The sequence below is a fragment of the Xenopus tropicalis genome, chromosome 6 (assembly GCF_000004195.4).
Source record: "Xenopus tropicalis strain Nigerian chromosome 6, UCB_Xtro_10.0, whole genome shotgun sequence".
NCBI classification, from domain to species: Eukaryota; Metazoa; Chordata; class Amphibia; order Anura; family Pipidae; genus Xenopus; species Xenopus tropicalis.
In genome coordinates this window covers 117,132,110-117,149,462 of record NC_030682.2, presented here as the reverse complement: position 1 = coordinate 117,149,462, position 17,353 = coordinate 117,132,110, and the positions used below count along the sequence as shown (strand labels likewise).

The 17,353-nt window shown below is 42.1% G+C and overlaps 1 protein-coding gene across 2 annotated transcripts in view; it reads right to left on the bottom strand.

The window, feature by feature from the left end:
* The window catches only part of chd7 (chromodomain helicase DNA binding protein 7), an 84,976-nt gene extending 69,231 nt beyond the window's left edge, over positions 1-15,745 (bottom strand). For both annotated transcript variants that reach the window (XM_002936112.5, XM_004915184.4), the window contains exon 1: positions 15,206-15,745. The gene's annotated coding sequence lies outside the window, so the exon portion shown is untranslated. The remainder of the gene's footprint in view (positions 1-15,205) is intronic.
* Between the last annotated feature and the right edge of the window lie 1,608 nt (positions 15,746-17,353).

The following is a 17,353-nucleotide window of genomic DNA, read 5'->3' as shown; positions in this document are numbered from 1 at the left end:
TGCTAAACTAAAGCCCTGAAAATGCTCTGGTTACCAACAGCATGTCCTTAACCTTATTCCCCTGAGGAGTGTAATCAGATGAGCGAGCAGCAGCATCGAGACCCGTAATTCACTAAGGTTAGCAGAATCTTAGTCCAAACCTTAGAAGGTGGAAAGTCACCTTTTAAAAATCAAACTAAAACGTGTTTGTCACAAATATTACCGCCTCCTTTGTTCTCTTGCCTTTTGCAGTGGACATTTTGCCCAATATTTCTACTGTACACAAGCCTGAAAAAAACCCAAAGAAAATAGCTCCTCTAAAAGGTTCTGATGGTGAAATTTCTGGATTCCCTAATGTGATACCATCTAATAAAGTCCATCTGGGTGCAACTCTACACAAGGTTGCGAAGTTGGAACAACAGTTAGGTGGAGCTGTGAAATACAACTGATAAGTACAGCAAATACAGGGCACACAGGGATTTACTTTTAAGTCTCCTTCCACAAGCCAAAAAGATATGGTTTAGCTTAATTCTAATGTATTGTACTGAGGTATGGTCATTTCTACGAAGCCCAGGGAATCAGCATTGACAACAGGAAGTTAACACACTGGGTTCTCCACTTAGTCTAATGTGCCATGGATAATATTAATGACGTCACAGCTTCCTATCTAAACTGGATTGTACAGGCTGTTCTGATGTGACGAGCCAGTCAGTTAACTCTAAAAGGGTTTCCCCTAATGCACAAAACACAGGCCAGTAAGCTATAAACGTTCCCTAATGCTGCAACTTTTCTCCGGCGAAGTCCAATTAACCTTCTGGACTACCGGCACCTCTCCAAATCTCCCCTCTTGGTACGTTCAATAAAGTGGATAAAAGCGGACTGGGTTTCATGGAGTGAACGGAAAAAATATCCCTTCCAGAAATACAGTCCAAATATGATGAATAAATTAGGCTTTAAATTCATACAAAAGACATATTCAGGAATCCCAGCAATGTTTGGAATTTGTCACTATGATTCTAACCCATAATCCTATTTTTCTTTCCAAACATTAACGGTTGCGGGTTAGTGCTTCTGTGGTGCGCATGGGGAACAAGTAGCTGAATTCATAACTTCTCTAGGAAACTTTCCTCTAGAGCACAGTACTTTATAGATGAACATTCTGGAACCTTAACCCCCTCAGTGCCAGGACATTTTGATAAATGTGGCTCAGAGAGAGTAAACAGTAAAGGTTAAAAAAAAGGGGGGGGGGCTTTAACCAAAGGCATTGTCCACTTTCATTGTGCTTTCTCTTCCTGCATTTTTCAATGCACAGTAACAATGTAATGGAACACATTATCTAAATATAACAGTGTGACTGGGAAAATATTCATAGAGACTTTGCTTCCATTGTTAGGAATGCAGGAAAGTTAATGGCACTCACCCACACAACTACTCCTCCCCACATTACAGCTTTATAGAATAGATTGGTAATACAGGTATGGGATCAGTTATCTGGAAAACCCCTTACCCAGAAAGATTCTGAATAACGCAAAGGCCATCTCCTACAGACTCAATAACATAATTCAAATTTTTAAAAGATGATTTTCTTTTTCTCTATAGTAATAAAACAATACCTTGTACTTGATCCTAAATCATATAGTGGAAAAAAAAACATTAGCTGGGTAGCGATAGCTATGCATGAGCCTCAGTAAGATTAAGGGAAACCAAAACTATGCTGGGGCAATTAAATGTAAGCTACATCTTTGTTAACTTTTTTTTTTTTTTTTTTTAAACAATTTCCATCATCTGCAGTGATTTAACTAACCCCTTTTAAATGCCAGTGAATCAAACACAGCTATGGGATTCAAATATTTTAGTAACAAATTGCACTGAAGCAATGCAAAACAAACCCCATAATTTATAAAGCTAGAATAATTGTACAGAAAGCAAAACGAGTCATCAGTAGAACACCCTCCCTGGTACTTAGATCTTTGCTTTTTATCTATGAATATTTGCTCACTTGATTACAATAGGAGGATACTAAAGAAGCTAATAAAGAACCCATACTTCTATAGCAACTGTTTCAGGTATAAACAGGTGTGAGGAGCTAAGCTTTAAAGGCCAACAGGGCAGTGGATTGAGTGTTGCAGTTTCAAAGTCACCATCTTCCCTACTAAACCCTTACTACTATAGACACCATCTCTCCCTACTATACCTGCTATCCCACAGCCACAGTCCCTTCCCAGGTTATTATCCCCCCACTGCTACTATAAGCACCATCTCTACCTACTATCTCACAGCCACGGTCCCTTCCCAGAGGCTATTATCCCCCCCACTGCTACTATAGGCACCATCTCTCCCTACTATACCTGCTATCCCACAGCCACAGTCCCTTCCCAGAGGCTATTATCCCCCCACTGCTACTATAGGCACCATCTCTCCCTACTATACCTGCTATCCCAGAGCCACAGTCCCTTCCCAGAAGCTATTATCCCCCCCACTGCTACTATAGGCACCATCTCTCCCTACTATACCTGCTATCCCACAGCCACAGTCCCTTCCCAGAGGTTATTATCCCCCCACTGCTACTATAGGCACCATCTCTACCTACTGTACCGGCTAACCAACAACCACAGTGCCTTCCCAGAGACTACTGTCCTACTGCTACTATAGGCACCATCTCTCCCTACTATTACTGCTATCCCACAGCCACAGTCCCTTCCCAGAGACTATTATCCTACTGCTACTATAGGCACCATCTCTCCCTACTATTACTGCTATCCCACAGCCACAGACCCTTCCCAGAGGCTATTATCCTAATTCCATAATGAGAACTGGGCAAAAAATAAATACAATTTAGGCACATTTTTCATATTCCAAAATTCAAAGTTTGATTGCAACCTGCCTGGTCCTTTGCAGAGAATGTGTGGTATCCCTTCCCCCTCCACACCTCCAGAGGCCTTTTCTTTGGCCTGACCTGCAGCTGAAAATAATTTATCTCCTTCTTTTGGGAAGGCGGTGGGCATATGCGGTGGGGGTAAGTAACCCATCATGAATAAGCCGCAGCACAAAGACTGGCTGAGTGTCACAGGATACAAAAGGCCAGAGGTCAGAACACTGAGCTGGAGGGGACTGCGCATTGGCTCTTCACACACGGCTGCCTCATTTAACTTTTCCTACACATTGTGCACATACAGAAATCCGCCCACAGAGGCATTTTGTTCACATACTGAGACCAAACAATATACAGGCACATCACCAACTATGGCTGCTTCCAGAAAATAGCTGCCGCCCCCCCCCCCCCCCACCTAGAATTCCTTTTTGTGACATTTAGAATTTAGTAGATTGTAAGCTCTAGCAAACACTTTCGCGTTGGTCTTATCATATAGTTCTTCTGAGTCTACTTCCTACCAAGCACTATCTATATATCATAAATCCAAGCTTCTCCTGACCTCCTACACTATGGCTACTATAATATCCTGCATTGTTATGGTACAAGGTGTGTGGGTGTCCTCATTAAAAAAAAATCTGGAAAGCTGTTCACGTGTTCAGAATACACGTGTTAGTAGGTAGTATTTTAGTCAAGCTCAGACACTAGATTGATACTTTAATAGTGCAGGCCTGCAGCTGTTATTAAACTATAATGTCCATCAAATGAAGCCAGGGTTATAGTTCAACAGCTTGAGGGCTCCAAGAGCCATACCTGCCGTATAGGTCTTTTGCTGTTGCACATGTGATTTTCACACCAGACACATAACATGAACGGTCCTAGACTACTTTCATAGATGGGAGAAAGCCTCCTGGTCACTCAGGCAGCTTATTGGCCCATGTATGGGACCAATCAACAGCCCTGCCTGATATCAATCAAGAGGGCTTGAAAATGAGTGCATTGGAGCATCAATGCAGTCCTCATCTGACAGGTCACTGCAGGCCCCACCTGTGTGATCTCACTGGCTGCCCAATTTCAACCAGCATATGAGTGGCCTAATTGGGCTCAGATCCAAGTTAGTTATGAACTTAAGATATTCTATTAAAAGCACTTATTGTACATGCCCCAGAAGGCATAGATAGCTTTTACATAAGAAAAAAAAATAAAATAATTTTTCGCCAATCTACATTTCAGAAACAGCTCAGAATTACCATCGGATACATTTTCTGAATTTCTATCCATGGCCCATTATCTGCATACAAGTAAGAGAAAAAGTGAGATCACATTCATTCATTCTTCAGCAAATTACAGACAATATTCCCTTCTGCATTCATCTAAGCTGTCAATATGTGAAAGCAAGATATGATTACCTAATTGACTTTATTATACCTTTAGTACACAAACACACAAAAGCTGTACAGACAAAGAATCAGCAATACCACATTGCGCTCATTAAATAATCAAAGGCATTATATTAATACCTCTTAATGACAGACAATATGTGAATTAAGCAAGGGGCTATAATATTCTGCAGTCCTTGGTAAATAACAAGGACAAATCTAATTACACTGTGCCTTCAATAAAAGCTGTTAAACAATACTGCAGAGCTAAATCTAACATTATGAAAGTCTCGACAGTTCATTTAGATATTAGGTCTTAAATACACAGAGAAAGGGTAAATATATTAGAATACCTTGTGGTCCACTCATTTGACCAATATGGTCACACACAAGGATGGCCAAACTAAACTGGCTGGCAAGCAGAATAAGCAGACATAAGCAAAGTGACATTGGTCACTTCCATTTCGATGAAGAGCATACTATTTGTGCAAATGTAAGCAAACGGCTACTCAGTGGGACACTTGATTAAATTAACCAACATTTTCAGATCTATAGGCTGATCAAGTCTATAGCAAGAAAAATAAGCTTTAAATGACCAGGGAATTAAGTCTGATCTATATCCCATCCAGCGAGATGGCCCTAGTTGCCATTTGCACCCAGGACTGTACAGCCTCAGCAGTATTCTTTTAACCATTATTATTGAAGATCTGTACATAATTCATGCAAAATTCTTTTGCACCAAACTGATTATAGCACCAGATTTTGATTGAAAAAGCAGTTATATAAACTTAGCAGCTGACATTTTGTATTTAGCCCTAAAGTATGGATTCAAGAGCATATTTAGATAAACAAAAAAAAAAAGCTTCAATTAAAAATAAAAAGTTCCTCCTTTAATTCTAAGAGACCCCACCCTTGGTGTGGTGGTGTGTGCTTTAGAAAGGCACAAACTACGGAGATGATGTGGCTAGCCAAAAAACACGAAGACCCACAAATGGTGTCTGCTGCACACATTATGCAGTGGGAAATACCAATGAGACATTTTGACAAATATCCCCAAAGTGCCAACTTTTAAACTGTTCTGTGAGCTCTACCTTTATAAATGTGAGAAAGGTTTCATATATCCTGTTTGTGGCTTGACCAAAATATTTTTGGATGGAACAAAAGCTCTCCCCATAAGCCATATCCTAGTGTTGTCAGACATTGCTTTTGCATGTGGGTGTTAAGGATCCATCAGGCTCTGTCAGTACACTCAAATTAGCACAGATAGATCAATGGCTAAACATATTGAGATCTATAAATACGAAGGACAAACTATTCTGAAGCAGGGCTTCTCTGAACACTTCAAATATTCCTAGCACTAAAACTAAAAAGAAAGGTCCAGTTCTATGGAAACTAAAATACTGTTCTTGATTTTAAACTATGAAATGGTAACATTTCTCCATGCTCAATTAGTTGCTATAATGTGACTTGTTGCAGCAAATGGGCACAAAAACAGCTCTTAACTACAGGGGGTAGAGAATACAGCCAGTGAGCTTTTAATTATGACAAACCCATGATGCCTACATTGAAAAATATCTAGGAACTGCTTCTTGTCAATTGTAATTTTATCCAGGGGACATGCTAGATGCATGATTTTTTTTATTCTACTTAATACTGAATCCTCAAGAAAACATTTGACTTAATACTGAAGCGAGTCCCAAATGTGTATAATAAACTCTAAATAAAAGAACAAAAACAAAAAAAAGTCTTAAATTCTGCTCTCCAGGGTCAGATTCAGTTTAACATTTGGCCGGTTTCTGAACTGAATACCAGATTAGGTGCATCCCTACATTTATCTATATTTTCCAACCAAAGTATCCCTTGTGAAACAGAAGAAGCAGGTGCTCTACCCAACTACCATATATAAATGGACATATATGATAGAACAGGAACTTTGCTAGAGCAGTAACCCATAGCAAACAATAAGATGCTTGCATTTAAATAGATGACCAGTAAATTCTACCTGCTGATTGGTTTCTATGGGTTACTGCTCCTGGGCAAACAGTGCCTTTTATTACATAAACCCGTAAAAATTCAAAGGACTGCCATTTTCTTGCACTGGCAAGTAGAGAGGTTTAGCAACATCTGCCAAGAACATAAAAACTAGTAACTGTCTGCTGGTGGACCACAGGAGACTTAAGTTGAACAGGATGGAACCAGAGCAGGTCCTGTCTTCATAACAATACTATATTTTATTACTTCTCTAATACTGGCAAGCTATCAAAAAATAAAATAAAATAAAAATCTGATTTTCGGCATAAATGTTAAGACACGTCACAGAATCCTGAATACATGATCCAAAATGTATTGGGATTCATGTTCTGACAGCGCAACAGTAATTACCTTTGCAAACAAAGCATCTAAAAGGTCTCTGGGAAAGGTGGGATATTAGCTCACTTTTAAATACAGGTGAAACTTATTACAAATAGCAATTATTGTTACGACCTTTAATTATCAGTTATGTAGCCTGGCAACTTTGATGTTTACATAATATTGGCTTGAAACTGATCTAAAAAAAGTAAAGGCATTTCTAACTGCTTCTTAAAACAAATGGAAGGTTAAATGGATCCCAGCATCTCCAGAGAAGCAGCAATGGAAAGAAGATAGAGTTCTAACTAATGACTGGGTTGCACAGCTGACCCAGTTTCAGGAGATATCTACTGGTGCCAGTATAAGCTGGCTGACTGGCAACTGCCTATTAAGGCTATGCCACACAGACCATTTTGCAAGTAATAAGCTTTTGTTAGCAATAATAAAATTGCATTTTGGATCAATGGTGGGGAGAATATTTGGATTAAAAGCTCCTATCATTGCAATGAACACCCTCTCTCTATCAATCTTCCTAAATTTACAAATTACTTGTTTTGTTGTTGGTTCTATTTGCATGCCATAAACATTACAAAAGCATCTAACCATATAATCTGTAATAACGTAGGCAATGATTGTCATGAGTTGGAAGTTCCACAGGTCTTATCTGTAGGAAACAATAGGAACATTAGTAAACTAATGGCCCGTGAGCCTTGCCTCTTCTCACCTGCAACACGCAGGAAAGAGAATTCAACTACTTGCTATTCCATCAGTGGCACCAAAAGCCCCACTATCTGGCACCAAAGATGCTCTTGAACTGCAATTCCCAGCTACCCCTGAGAGCAAAACACCAATACAACAGGTGGATGGCTTCAGGCTAAAAATGCTAGTTTATATGGTTAGCACCACAGATATTAAATCTAACTTGCCAACAGCTTAAAAACAACTCTGTTCTAATCAGCTTTTAAATGCTTATGGAGAACATCCTGAAGAGCTTTGGTGTCATACACAGCTTATTTTATATACCATATGACAGGTATTTAACCCCCCCCTTTCCAAGGGAGAAACATGGAATTTAAATGTTCTCAAAACTGGACCAAATAAACACATACAATGAATATAATAATAATTATGCATGGATTAATCTGGTATTCAAACTGATGCACATTCAGCCATTTTCTTTATCTGCCTGTGCAAGGTCAGAATGCCCACTCCATGTACCTGCACATAAACTCAATTCACTTCCTGTTAGATGCTGTGTTTGTAATAAAAATGGATGGACTTAAAGGAACAGTAACACTAAAAACTGAAAGAGCTTTAAAGTAATAAAAATATAATGCACTGTTGCCCTGGACTGGTAAAACTGGTGTGTTTGCTACAGTAACACTACTATAATTTATATAATAAGCTGCTGTGTAGTCATGGGGGCAGCCATTCAAGCTGGAAAAAAAGGAGAAAAGGCACAGATTACATAGCAGATAACAGATAAGCTCTGTGGAATACAATAGTATTTTATCTGTTATCTGCTATGTGCCTTTTCTCCTTTGAATGGCTGCCTCCATGGCTACATAGCAGCTTATTTATATAAATTATAGTAGTCTTTCTGAAGTAAACACACAACTTTTACCAGTGCAGGGCAGCAGCACATTATATTTTAGTTACTTTTATACACTTTCATTTTTTTGTGTTACTGTTCCTTTAAAAGTAAGAGAGTGAGATAAGGAATGTATAGCTCATCTGCTACTCACACAACTGCCCATGCTGTAGCAGAATTATAGCATTAATGTTACAGGAGAGGTCCAACAGACATCCCAGTTTGCAATCACCATAATCATTCTATGTTGGATTTTTGGGTTCCTGCTAGCCTTTTGGGACCACAACAATTTTGGGAACAAGAATAGTGGTGGGGGGGGAAACCAATGTAATCAAGGATGAATTTACTGAATTTCTCACTGCAGTCTAGTCACGGTCTAAAAAAAGAGAAATTTTACAGGGTTCATTTTCTATAGCAGGGATCCCCAACCTTTTATACCTGTGAGCCACATTCAAGTGGAAAAAGTGTTGGGGAGCAACACAAGCATGAAAAAGGTTCCTGGAGGTGTCAATGAGAGCTATCATTGGCTATTTGATAGCCCCTATGTGGACTGGCAGGCTATGGAAGGCTCTGTTTGGCATTATACTTGGTTTTTATGGTTGCAAAACGTGCCTTCTTTACCAGAAATTCAAAAATGAGCACCTGGTTTGAGGCCCCTGGGAGCAACATCCAAGGGGTTGGGGAGCAACATGTTGCTCACGAGCTACTGGTTGGGGAACACTGTTCTATAGATAAACCTTGAATTACAAAAATATGTATATATATTTTATACATAACCAGCATCTGTGATTATTATAAAACACCCGAACCCTTACATGTTTCTGCTATATAAATGAAGAACTGCTCAAAACAGGTACCCACTGGTCACATACCTTCAGGAGCAGTGATAACTTGCTTATAAAGTGAAAAAAAAAGGTTCCTAAGCTTTCTTTTATTAAAATGATTTTATTTACAGTAGAAACTATGCAGGCAGAGTTCCATCTAAAGCAAGTTATCCCTCCAGCAGTTATTGGGTTAAGTGGACAGAATCCATTCTGCCAGTTGCTATTAGAACACACATCACTGTGTTGCAGGATTACTTTTCACGCAATCACTAGTTGTTAACTTTAGCCATATAAATGTTAAAGAGCTATTAAAACATACAGACCATTCCAGTGAATAACATAAAGGGAATCTGACCTGAGAAGTCTGGTAGGAGGAGATAGCACATTATAGAGAACTGGTGTACAGCAGCCCCAGTTTACCACAGGATGGCAGAAATGGTTAAAACGAACAGTCATCCATTCACGCTGCGGAAGGACCATATCAGAGTTTTCCCCTCTGCTAACACACACCCATGATGTCACACAGCTAAGTCAATCGATGATTTGTAGTGACTCACAGTGTAACCTCAGGCACATTCCCACTCACAAGGTCATACCTACTGGGTCAGAACTACCACGTGCTGCCGGCCAAGGAGAGAATAGCACAGACACAGCCACACAACTGAGAAGCAAAAGCAAAGTATTCCCGATTTCCAAGTTCCGTTAGAACATGACAAGTCATAACAAACCACAGGATAAACATACTGATTTTTATAAGTGAAATGCTTTAATGCTTTACTTCCCTTCAATACCCTGGTGCTGCACCAGTCAGGGTACGAACCCTAGCAGGATATGCTGTAAGAATATGTATATTTGAATAAAGGCTGTCAGTTTGCACATGCTAAATAATTGCCAAAAGGAGAAAAACCCTCCGTTCTCTAGAAACAGCATAAAAATGGGGAAAGAAATGGCTAATTTTACAAACTAACAAAGTGAGTATCACATAAATTATAGATATTATTCTCAGGACAGCTGTCTCTACAGTTTCACCAGCACTTTACTGAATACTCTGGGCAAAGTGTAACCAGAGAACAGAGAGACAAGACACCGGTGGAACCAGAGACAAAGAAGCATCACATGTAGTACTTCTGCTCTCACTCGTCCCCCTTATTCTAGCCCACTCCTTGTCTGCACAGAGTTCATGGCACACCCCACAGATAACTACAAGGGTCTATATTAATTTCAGCACCCTGTAATTACACCATTGCCAGCTAATATACAAATGTTCTCACGTAAGGATTAGTTTGTGAAACAGAATTCTTGTTAATATAAAAGTTTCTAAAATGTAACTATTTTCTAGCAAAGAATGAAAGTGATGTAACTGAACTGAAAATGTTACAATGTTCAATATAAAAACTTATATCTAGGGGTAGGGGATCCAGCAAAAAAATAAAACACATTCACATGTGCAACCACGCTCAGACTAGTCCATACATGGTTGCTACATCAAATTGGAATACACACAATATACACACAATATTACAAACATTAACACTGCATTATTGTGCTGTATAAACTTCTTTCAATTCACTGGGCATCCAATGCTAAATAAAAAGTTTATGCAACACAGGAATGGAGTGCTAATCCTTGAAATACTATATATTTGTGTTTATATAGGCATATTTCATACATACATATTTACAAATGAAGAAAAGTGGACTGACCCACAAGCAATGATCGTGGAGCTTACTGCAAAACAGGTCCAAACAACCAACAGACATAGCTTTTACAGAACAAGAAGTTCACCTATACAAACAGGTCAACACTGACGACAGTTTTGGCTATCCAGGGGCATAAAATACTAAAGAGACTGCAATATGGAGAATCATTAGCACCAGCAAGGCATTTAAAATCAGAAGAGCGTAGGTGTGGTTTATCTGGTGCCATATTAAAAGTTCAGCCTGCTCTAATCACAAACAGCAGTGCCCAAACGTCAGGGTGTTAGTCTAGCAAAGCTATTCTCAGTGTACCAACAATATAACATGAAAGAACACCACTGTACGTTGGGCTAATAGGCTGGCTAGCTGCCTACGGATAGGTTATAGTTTAAGGTGCTTTGCAGCAACAAGTTATGGAAATGCCTGATCAGGCATATTTAGCACATGCTGCACCTTCATATTATTGGTTCGTCCATAAGTAGACATAATAAATATTGCTGCAGTAAAACAACTGGGATGATCCCCATGACTCAAGCAATATAATCAGACAAAGCTAATCCTGTGTAATAACAAAAAGTTTACCAATGTACTTCTAAAACATATAAACTTTAACTACCATCGTTCTTTTACACATAAAACAAAATCTCATCTTTACTATGTAAACCAGTTCTACCTACAGTAAGAGTTACAGATCTATTTGACAGAGGAATGGGATCACAGCAATGCAATAAGAGGTCCCAACTCACACTGCTGTTTTCACCACTCAATGGGGAGGGGCCAAGTAATTCTACAATATGAACCTCATACGCACACTTCTCGCAATGGGGGTCTATACAAAGTGGACATTCACCTGTAAATTCACCCTATAGCTGCTGTAGACCAAGAAGTAATTAAACTGTGTATATCATACTTAATTCCTTTTTTTGTTTGCATATCAAAGTGGGGTTTTGAAATAGCTTCTGGCAGTTAAGGTTAGTGGACTTGGCCACCATGAGGTTGAGTTTTTATCAGAATAGGTGTTTTAGTAAAGCATTATTTAATTTTCTTATTTCTGTTTTTGGAGTAAAGTAGCTGCTGGTAAACACAACAACCAGAGAGCAGCAACATAACCAAATAAGCACAAAAGGAGATCCAGTTTGAACCTTAAAATATCTACAGAACGCAGAAATGGTCACTTTAAAGTGAAGCTCCCCTTTAAACATAGCTGTCCAGGACACGTGTTTAGTCAGAAAGCAAGCTTCAAGAGAAGGAATAAATACAGTTACAACTGCCTGCAAATGAATGGTTACAATATATTTTAGCCATTAGGTAACAACAGGAAAGCACACATACAATGTTAGCACATCAGTAAACTTGTATCCACTCTGTCAACCTGAGTAACATTAGATAGAGCAGAAGGTGGAAAAACACACAGCAAAACCAAGGAAACGTCTTTGTGTGGCCTGGAGAAGCGAACAAATATAACAATGTTTTTTGCATGAACGGTATTTGAAAGTTACAGCTATTTAACTTGTTACTTCCAAGAAAAACCTGTTACATCATGGGCAATTTCACAGAATAACAAAGTACTCAGCGTTTCTGTGTATCCCTATGTACATACCCACTACAATCTTATTTCCTTGCACAGTATTAAAGGCTTAATATTAAAACAGCCCTACAGAAAATAGAATATGGTATTAATAAAAAAAAATTGGGATTTGTTATAGTTAGTACCTGTGGCCAGTCCAGGCCGTTATCCACAGCAGTCAGCATGCAAGGGGCGGCCTAAAGCTTAGAAAAGCTTTAACCTTACTTAAAAGGTACCATTTTATTTAACGATGAGTGCATCCTGTGCTGCAGCGAGGCCAGTACTTTACCCTATTTAGGGGATGCAGCACACATGTGGCTGGGCCTCCCAACTTTAGAAAAAGTTGAGAAAAGAACTAAGCCTGTCAGGGGATGCTGGGAACTGAAGTCTAAAAGCTGCTTAAGTACCACAGACTGGATATTACAAAGCATAATCATTGCACTTATTAAATGCAATTAAATATCCTGACAAAAGGGAACAGCACTATAAAAAAAAATCAATGCAATGGGACGTTACAGATAATCTGTGGGTGATACTGATGGGCCAATCAGCCAGTTGCAGTAGGAAAAAAAATATCCCGGGGACAATAGGCTCCCTGTCATTAGCATGCATGGCTGCTGGGGGACGTTTATGGGGCACCTTCCTGTTCCCTGTTTAGGAGATTGGATTCACTCATCTAAAAAGCACAGAAAGCAAGCTGCAGAGTAAAAGAAAATTAGAAAAAAAGGGGGGAAACTTTATGGTAGAGGTGATTAAAGAAAAACTAAACCTTCCTTCATTTGCATTTGTTTAAAACTCTAGAGTAGCAGCAGAGAGAATGCAAAGTGCTGAAAAGCCAGATCTGCATGGTGCTGGTCGGTGAGCTCTCCCATTCAAAGGAAACTCCTCCTCAATTGCTACTTTTGTGTCCTTTGTCTATTGTTTGCTAGGGGAAAGAAAACACTTTAAATAAAAAGGGGGTGTTTAATTCTCAGTGAGATACCCCTGGCAATACCCCTAGTGCCCCTCTGTAACAGGGTACCTATGGCTTGTGTAGCCAGTGCCTTTCCCAGCCACCCCCCACCCTCTCACTTTGGCTCCCCCAGGGTAACCCCCTGTGAAAGGCCATCAGGAGGAGATGAATGCCATGCAGTGATGGCTGCTGGTAGCCTGCAGCGCCTTCTCCCTGAGCCTCATCAACAAACCTCTCCCTCCCATCCACACACCGCTTCCCACCCCCCTGCTCCCCCAGCAGGACCCTGTGCAGGGAAATAAAACAAGGGAGGCCATGTCTTTCTAGCAAGCCACTACCATCGGACAATGACCCATTCCCAGAGATCCATCCTCAGCTCCCCAGAGATCAGAGCTCCCACTGCCCCACACACTGGCTAATCCCCCCGCTGAGAGGGTAATTAGGGGCGAGCAGCCGCCTCTAACACATCATCTGGGATTATTTCTACCATTTATGCCTTCATATTTTACAATTGTCCGGGGATAAAAGAGAAAATCTGCAAATCGTCTATTTAGAACGCACTAGGCACGCTACACACGTACGGTAACAAACTCATTAGCGGGCAGGGTGCAAAACTGTTGCCGAACTACATTTCCCAGGATGCTGCGAGAAGCGCTAGGAGGGATGCAGGGTTCCAGGTGGGGAAGGCTTAGGGTTAGATCCTTGAGCTTTAGCGTTCTCTCCTCCATTGTGGATGCTCAGGCCAGCCCGATACACCCCCAGCATTACTCTCCCCCCACCAACAATCACACTTAATTGATTTTACAACTGTTTTTTTCCTGCAGCCCCCCCCCCCCGAGCCCCCTTTTACTTTCCTCCCTGGGCAAGGCACCTCGTGTCTCAGATCCCAAATAAGCCCCCTCCCCCCCCCCCAACCTCTCACACCAACATGTCTCCCATCCTCCTGGCTTAGGGATAACTGGGCTGGAAAGGGGTGTGCGCCCAGTGCCTGCAAAGTCTATGGCGACATCCCGCCGGGACCCGGAGCCGTGTAGCCGGGCTGCAGCGTGGCACTAGTACACAAACACACGCTACACATGGAGGGGAATACAAAGCCAGCAGCGCACCGACCCTTTAACTGCACCACATGCACCACCATCAAGCGGCCACTTTGCACAAGTTGATGGGCAGCCAGAGCTGGGGGGCACACAGCGCAGCCAATATAAGCCCCTATATACCCCCCTCCCTAACTTGACCTTAGTGGTCAGATGTCGCGATACAGACAGCGTGCTCCTGTCGTGATTTCTAAAGGGGGAGGGACAGCAAGACCTCCTCATGCGGTCAGGATCTGACCCCCCCTCCTCCTCCTCGGCCAGAGAGCCTCCATCTCATCTATCCATCTCTTTCTCTGCCCTCCAACCAGGGCCGGGGTGAAAGGGGGGTGCCCTGGCAATATACACAAGGCTGCCCCCCCCCCCGCTCCTCCGTGAATGAATAACACATAGGGGTCCAACGTGCAACACCTCCAGCTGTTTGGCTGGGACTCCAGGGATCCCGCTGTAGAAGGATTGTGGGAGTTGTAGTTTAATAACAGCTGGAGGGCTGCCTGCAGACCGGGCATCAATGGAATAGAAACTGCAAATATCTGTTACAATGGGGCCCCCCTCTGATCCCGGGGACCTGTCTGCCCTACACTAAGCCCGACCTTCTCTCAGAGCCCCCCGGTGGGCACAGTGCACTGACTCTGGGGGGCAACACTATACTAAAGCGGGGGCATCTGTGGGGGTAACAGGCGGCACCAAGCACTTGTGGGGAATGCCTGGCACAAAGTTCGCTGGCTGCCCGGCAAGTTGTGCCAAGCCCGGTGCTGGCGAGTTCTGGGCAGAGAAGGGGCCCGCTGGCCCTGCCCCGTGTGCCAATGTGGGAGTTGCATTGTTAGCCTGGTCCAACGCCGGGCTGATTCATTCACACGCTGTGCCCTTCCCCGCACTCCCCATCCCGCCCCCCGCAGGCACTTACCCGGGCAGGAGGGTGCTCTTCGCCCAGCGGCGCTCACACTGCCCTATTGTCTCATGAGCAGATGAGTAGATATATATGGGCAACTCTTATGTGCCCCTGCCCTCCTCTCCCAGCCGCACGGGAGGAGGGGGACGATCTCTGCCTGTATAGTTGACGCTCTCCCCACACTCCAGCCCGCTTGGGTTACTCTCGGAGTCCGTCCCGTGTCCGTGCGGCTGCTCTCGGCTGGCTGTGGTCTCTCTCTCTCCCCCTTTTGCTCTTTTTGCCTTTGTGTTTTAATTTCGGCTCAAGTTTAATCCGATAGAAGTGCACGAGCGCGCCCGTACGGAGGAGGCGAACCCGCGGCTCCGCCGGACACTCTCAAAGCGCTCTCACAGCGCTCACACACAGCTCTCACTCACTCCTCCTCAGGCACCAGCTCCGCCCGCGCTCACGCGTCCTCCCAGGGGACCGAGCGCGCTCCCGCCAGCCGGCCGCGAACTCACTCACACACACAGCCCGGCTCCTCCCACTCCCTGCCCCCCTGCTTCCACCGCGGCGTGACGTCACGCAGCCACCAGGCATAATTTATGCAAGAATTCACTAGTGCTTTTCATTCACAGCGCTCCTGTGCCTCCTCCCCACTCCTTAAAGGGCCACGCGTGTTTATCTCCGGCTGGGTGTGTGCCTAGTACACGCTGTATTCATGAAGTACACACTAGCGGCTAATGGAGATCACGCTCTGTGTAATCTAACGCACATCTGCTTTCCTCTGAATAACAACATGGTTAAACGTTTTATAATTGCGTCTCAATTTACCTCAACACTGTACACAGAAATTTTCAAATATGGCTCTCCCCTGTCCATGATGGATCTTTGGGGGATAAACATACATACAAATATGTATGTATAACTTTATTTACAAAGCGTTGCAAGGATACGCAGTGCTGTACCATTTTACAATATACACAGTTACACATAGAGGGGACAAGTGCACAATAAATACAATAAATAAGTATAAATACACAGGGATTACGTGCCATGTGGTATGGGACACAGTAAAAAGGAGGTCCCTGTCCCCTAGAGCTTACAATCTAAATAATATTAAGTATATATCTATATCTGTTAGCAATTTGTAGTCATTCTAGTATAACCATCAAGGCTCTACAACCTGCAGAGGACAGCTGTAGTTGAACTGCATCCTCCACTTCCTATGACTAAACACCCTCTGAAAAAGCACAAAGCATATTCATGTTTGTCATAAGCTGCCGGTGCACCTTATTGTATGTATGTTGTCATGTGGGGAATCAAGTGCTTCTATTCTAATTACCTCACATTGACTTTTTAGTAAATGTCAGACATTTGGGGAAATGAGTTTATTCAAATTTTAAAACTAAAAAAATGAGAAAAGTGTTAGTAAATCTGCGTGTGTATTTTACCTCTGAGGTATGTATTGGAATTGGTTATTCCTTACAGTAGTAGTTGGACACCATGTCAAACAGCAACCCAACTAGAAAAACATGGGGGGATACCAGCACTTAGTCATGGACTCATGAGGCACGAAACGCATGCTTTCTAATGTATTTTCATTAAAATATATTTTTAGTTTAATTTTGTGACCCTTGAGGAATTCTTCAGAGTGCCCGGATACCTCCGTGTTTTTCTAGTTGGATTGTCCACTCCCCAAGCTGAGGGTATGGGGCGCCTGGACCAATTGTTCTACTTGGTGAGTGTTTAACCACTGTTATTTCCTGTGCCCCGTTTGCCATTTTGATTTGCATTAACAGGAACCCAGCCTTCCTTCATTTAGGGGTCCCCTATTTTCTAGCAACTAACCCCATGTCATGAGGGAGAAAATGATCCAATCCAGGCCTTTTTAAGACCTTATTTCATGTTATCATTTAGTGTGAAGAGGAATTCAGGCCTAAAAAACAGAATTGGATCATTATTTCCCTCATGAAATGAAATTGGTTGACAGTTCTGCAATTTACATAAAATTCAAATGGAACCACCCCACCTCAGTGTATGTGGCTAGCATAATCTGTATAACAGAATGCACCATTAAAGGTAACAGTTTAACCTTTACACATAGGCGTTTTACTATGCTAGCTAAGAAAGAACAATCCCCTGCCACAAAGCAAAATGGTGGAGCTGGCATATTCCTGTCTG